Source organism: Podarcis erhardii, assembly GCF_964252035.2.
Source record: "Podarcis erhardii genome assembly, chromosome: 18".
Taxonomy (NCBI): Eukaryota; Metazoa; Chordata; class Lepidosauria; order Squamata; family Lacertidae; genus Podarcis; species Podarcis erhardii.
The window spans coordinates 5,379,556-5,385,555 of NC_138516.1; positions in this window are offsets into that span (position 1 = coordinate 5,379,556).

Here is a 6,000-nt window from a genome sequence, read left to right on the forward strand (position 1 = left end):
TCCTGCCAACCTAGCAGTTTGAAAGCACGTCAGAGTGCAAGTAGATAAATAGGTACCACTCTGGCAGGAAGGCAAACAGCGTTTCTGGTTTGCCAGAAGCGGCTTAGTCCTGCTGGCCACATGACCCGGAAGCTGTACGCCGGCTCCCCTGGCCAATAAAGCGAGATGAGTGCCGCAACCCCACTGCAACATTCGAAGGTCTCATGCCTCCAGCTCCTATGCAACGTGGAAGTTATGGTAGAGAAGTAGACCGTGGCAGTAGATGCAATTTGATTGCAATCTAGGGACAAGCAGTTTTGAATTCTGCCAGAAGAGGGCTTTTTTGAATGCTGGATAGCCATTTTGTTGCATGTGCTGCTGCAAACTTTGCAGTGCAAAGCCAGGCCGGGGAGCCATCTTAAGTTGAGGCTGCATAGGCCTTGTGGTGCATGTGATTCAGATTCTATTCAGTTGAACCCCTGGTTACAAAGTTGGTTGGACAGTGTTCTCGAAGCTACCAGCATGAGTTTGACCAGACTGCAGGAGGACAGGAAGACTGGAGTGCCTGGAACAGGTGAGGCTGCAGGTCCCTTACTTTGGCTGCTGGTCCCTTATTTTCAAATCTGTAAGTTGACAGCTATGGCTCACACACACCCCCATAGCTGCAAAAGCTCTCCTTGCAGGGCTAAGAAATCCCCCCCATTAAAACCTAAATGCAAGGCGGAAGGAAGACATTCAAAGGTCTCATGCCTCCAGCTCCTATGCAACGTGGAAGTTATGGTAGAGAAGTAGACTGTGGCAGTAGATGCAATTCTGATTGCAATCTAGGGACAAGCAGTTTTGAATTCTGCCAGAAGAGGGCAATCCAGGAAGGCTTTCTCCCTTGCAGGATTTTGACAGACAGGCTTGTTGCTCTGCTTAAGGACAGGTATTAAAATTCGACAGTGCTGCAAAACCGCATGCAGAACTAAACCCCAGGGCAGGCACAACAGGGCAGGCAAAGTGAGGGGGCTGCCTAGGGAGGGAGGATGCAGAAAGGTCATGTTTGAGGATGCCTTATGAGGAACGACAAGGATCTAGGAGTCTTGGTTGACCACAAACTTGACATGAGCCAACAGTGTGACGCGGCAGCTAAAAAAGCCAATGCAATTCTGGGCTGCATCAATAGGAGTATAGCACCTAGATCAATGGAAGTAATAGTGCCACTGTATTCTGCTCTGGTCAGACCTCACCTGGAGTACTGTGTCCAGTTCTGGGCACCACAGTTCAAGAAGGACACTGACAAACTGGAACGGGTCCAGAGGAGGGCAACCAAAATGGTCCAAGGCCTGGAAACGATGCCTTATGAGGAACGGCTAAGGGAGCTGGGCATGTTTAGCCTGGAGAAGAGGAGGTTAAGGGGTGATATGATAGCCATGTTCAAATATAGAAAAGGATGTCACATAGAGGAGGGAGAAAGGTTGTTTTCTGCTGCTCCAGAGAAGCGGACACGGAGCAATGGCTCCAAACTACAAGAAAGAAGATTCCACCTAAACATTAGGAAGAACTTCCTGACAGTAAGAGCTGTTTGACAGTGGAATTTGCTGCCAAGGAGTGTGGTGGAGTCTCCTTCTTTGGAGGTCTTTAAGCAGAGGCTTGACAACCATATGTCAGGAGTGCTCTGATGGTGTTTCCTGCTTGGCAGGGGGTTGGACTCGATGGCCCTTGTGGTCTCTTCCAACTCTAGGATTCTATGAGGAGACCCAAGAGTCCCTGCCACTGTCCGAAAAGCTCTTACTGATGTTAGGGTCTGCTTTATTGTAACTTGAATAATAATGTTTTTTTTAAAAAAAATATTTTTTATTAGTATTTTCCACACAACACGAGAAATATCGAAAAATAACAATGCACAGCACACAAAAACCAACATTCGAAAACTAAAGAAAGGAACAACTAAAATAATAAAAATTTAAAAAACCATATCTTACAAAACTATAAATGCTAAAACAACAACAACAAGACATTGACTTCCACCAATCCCACAGCACCTCCTTTATCTCTCATTGTGTCTTCCTGTTTTCCTGTTTTCCTTATCATCTCTATCCTAGCATCCAGATATAAATCCCTTTTTCTTATCCTTTCACTTCACACGGTTATTCCAGACTCAGCCAGATTTCTGCCCTCGAACCTTGACTTTTGAGGTATTCATTTAGGCACTCCCATTCTTTTTTTACTTCGCTTTTTGGTTTTTGTCTTATTATGTCTGTCAATTCGGCTACTTCTAAGTATTCTGTAAGCTTACATAACCACTAATAGTAATAAAATTTTATTTATATCCTGCTCTCCCCAGCCAAAACCGGGCTCAGAGCGGCTAACAGCAATAAAAGGAACACAACATTCTAAAATCAATTCATTTTAGAAATCTGTTCAAAATCAAATTAATGGCAAATTAATTGAAGCCATCAGTACGGTAATAATAATAATAATAATAATAATAATAATAATAATAATTAATAATTAATAATAATAATTAATAATTAATAATACCCTGCCCATCTCCCACTCTGCACAGCTCCCAACAGAATATTAAAAACACGACCTAACATTAAAAACTCCCCTAAGCAGGGTTGCCTTCGGATGTCTTCTAAAAGTCAGATAGTCATTTATCTCCTTGACCTCTGCTGGAAGGGCGTTCCACAGGGCGGGTGCCACCACCGAGAAGGCCCTCTGCCTGGTTCCCTGTAACCTCACTTCTCACAGCAAGGGAACCGCCAGAAGGACCTCGGAGCTGGACCTCAGTGTCCAGGCTGGACGATGGAGGTGGAGACTTGAACTGTTCGTCTTTTGTATGCCACTCTCAATGCAAGCTATACATTTCACACAGTAATTTAACATGGTTTTCTAACAGTTCTTTTTGAAATCTTGATATTTCACGACTGAAACCTTTCTTCTCATCTGTCTTAAAAGTATCCTTTAGTTGGTGAAACCCTAAGTCATGGGTAGGCAACCTAAGGCGCGGGGGCAGGATGCGGCCCAATCGCCTTCTCAATCCGGCCCGCAGACAGTCCAGGAATCAGCGTGTTTTTACATGAGTAGAACGTGTGCTTTTATTTAAAATGCATCTCTGGGTTATTTGTGGGACATAGGAATTCGTTCTTTTTCGTTTCTTTCTTCAAAATATAGTCCGGCCCCCCACAAGGTCTGAGGGACAGTGGACCGGCCCCCTGCTGAAAAAGTCTGCTGACCCCTGCCCTAAGTTACCAGCCTTTGGAGAGAGGCCTTTGGTGTGTTGTCTTTCTTTCTTTCAATAATAATAATAATAATAATAATAATAATAATAATAATAATAATAATTTTTATTTATACCCCACCCTCCCCAGCCAAGACTAACCCCTCAGGGCTAACACCAGGTACCAGTGGCGTAGCGTGGGTTGTCAGCACCCGGGGCAAGGCAAGTAATTTGCAACCCCTAACCCATGGATTTGCACCCCCTAACCCGTGGATTTGCGCCCCCTAACCCTAACTCCCAGATGTTACGCCCGGTGCGGCTGGCCCCCCCTGCACCCCCCACGCTACGCCACTGCCAGGTACAAACAATTGATTAAAATACAAGGGTTTTTTTTTAAAAAAAAGATTAAGTACAACATTAAAATGCAGCCTCATTTCAGCAGAAACTCAAATCAAAAACTTTTGGGGGATGAAAACGTCAAATCTTCACCAAGGCCAGCTATCCAGGCTGGTCCTAGGTGGGCCAGAAAAAAGCCGGGGAAGTCCCCAAATAGGAGTTCCATCACAGAAGGAGAAAGGGAAAAGGAAAGGGGGGGACTTCTCTGAAAGTTGCCCTGTGGCTGGAGGGTGTGACCCACCTGTTCATGCCAACAGGTGATGCTATTCTTAGCCAGGATGGTTAGGTGAGGATTTTGGGGTTATTTCAGGAGTCCCCCCCCCCCAGAAGGAGCAGCCGTCTGGCTTCAAAAGGGCCTCTCCCGCCTCAAACACCTTCTTTCTGGGATGCTCTGACCCACCCACCGGTTTAAGAAGCCTTTATGAAAAGCGCCTCTGTGTTGGGGAACACCTTCAATAAAGAAACAGCGCCTGGGTAAACAAAGCCTCGAAAAGTCCTGAAGTCTTCCTTTGTGCCAGAAACAGATGCATTTTGTAGTTCTCAGCCAGCCAGTGGTTTTGGTAGACAAGTGGACATCACCCCCCCCAAAAAAATGCCCATTTTGGCTTAAGAGAGGACTTTTCTCCCCACACCCAGACCCTGTGGTCGGCTAGACAGCCAAACACACACACCCAGGACAGGACAAAATACCCAAGACTGGCAGAGAGCACCCAATTTCACTCGGTACCTCGGGTTACAGACGCTTCAGGTTACAGACTCCGCTAACCCAGAAATAGGAACTCGGGTTAAGAACTTTGCTTCAGGACGAGAACAGAAATCACGTGGCGGCAGCGGGAGGCCCCATTAGCTAAAGTGGTACCTCAGGTTAAGAACAGTTTCAGGTTAAGAACGGACCTCCAGAACAAATTAAGTTCTTAACCCGAGGTACCACTATACATTGGAAGTGACATCGTACCAGTTTAACGGCCCTGCCTTCGGAAGAAGAAGGAGGAGGAGGAGGAGGAGGAGGAGGAGGAGGAGGAGGAGGAGAAGAAGAAGAAGAATTTATTATTTGTATCTGGCTGGGTTTCCCCAGCCATTCTGGGAGGCTTCCAACCAAATATTAAAAATGCAATAAAACATCAAACATTAAAAACTTCCCTAAACAGGGCTGCCTTCAGATGTCTTCTAAAAGTCAGAGAGTTGTTTATTTCCTTGACATTTGGTGGGAGGGCATTCCACAGGGCAGGCGCCACCACCAAGAAGGCCCTCTGCCTGGTTCCCTGTAACTTTGCTTCTCGCGGGGAGGGAACCGCCAGAAGGCCCTTGGCGCTGGACCTCAGTGTCCGGGCTGGACGATGGGGGTGGAGACGCTCCTTCAGATATACTGGACCGAGGCCGTTTAGGGCTTTCAAGGTCAGCACCAACACTTTGAATTGTGCTCGGAAACATACTAGGAGCCAGTGTAGGTCTTTCAGGTCTGGTGTTATGTGGTCTCAGCGGCCGCTCCCAGTCACCAGTCTAGCTGCCGGAAGGAACAAAATATAGTCTTTGTTGGAATATTTTAATATGTCTTACTGGAAATCTGTAAAAACACCTGTGTCAGTAATGAAACTGAACCATTTGAAAGCTCTGAGGTGTACAGGAGTGTCTAAATAATGAGGACACAGAAAAGAATAATAATTACTTTTTAAAATATGGAAATGATTGGTTGGAAAGGGAAAGGGAAAAGGAAGGAAGGAAGGAAGGAAGGAAGGAAGGAAGGAAGGAAGACAAGAAGAAAACATTTAAAGGTGCACCAATCTTAATCTCACCTTTAGAAACAACAGACTGAAGCACAGTCATCCTTCGAAATTTGTACTTGACTTCTCCAAATTTTGCACTGTTATTCCTCCACAAGTAATGTGTAAAAAAAAATACTGGGGTGGCATGTGCTGCAAGAAAAGGATATTATTTGGTGATAATAACATTCAAAATGCATTATATGTGCGGAAATTCTTTGCCCCCCCCAAAGAAAAGAAAAGAAAAGAAAAGCTTATATTGGGAAGAACTGCATGCTTCAGTTAACTAAGACAATTATGGGTTTTCACACTGCTAACCTTCTTCCCAACAATCACTGGAATGCTTTTAACAATATTATTAAAGTCACACGATGTTCATCTCAAGTCCCTCTGAGGGTGCCTAGACTTATTGAAGCGCAAACAGCAGCAATGCCAGCAAAACATTGCAGTGGAACAACCATTTTGCCAAAGGATGCTAGACAATGCATAAAAGGGAAATTTAGGCTTAAAAGCAAACAGCAAAGCAGTGCTTTTTTTTTTTTTCTGTGACTGAGATAGTCAGGAATCTTACAGAGGTGGATTTAGGGGAGTACGATACATAATGGAAGTTTATATATATAATTTTTATTAAATTTTCTGTTTTACAATTTAAAGTAC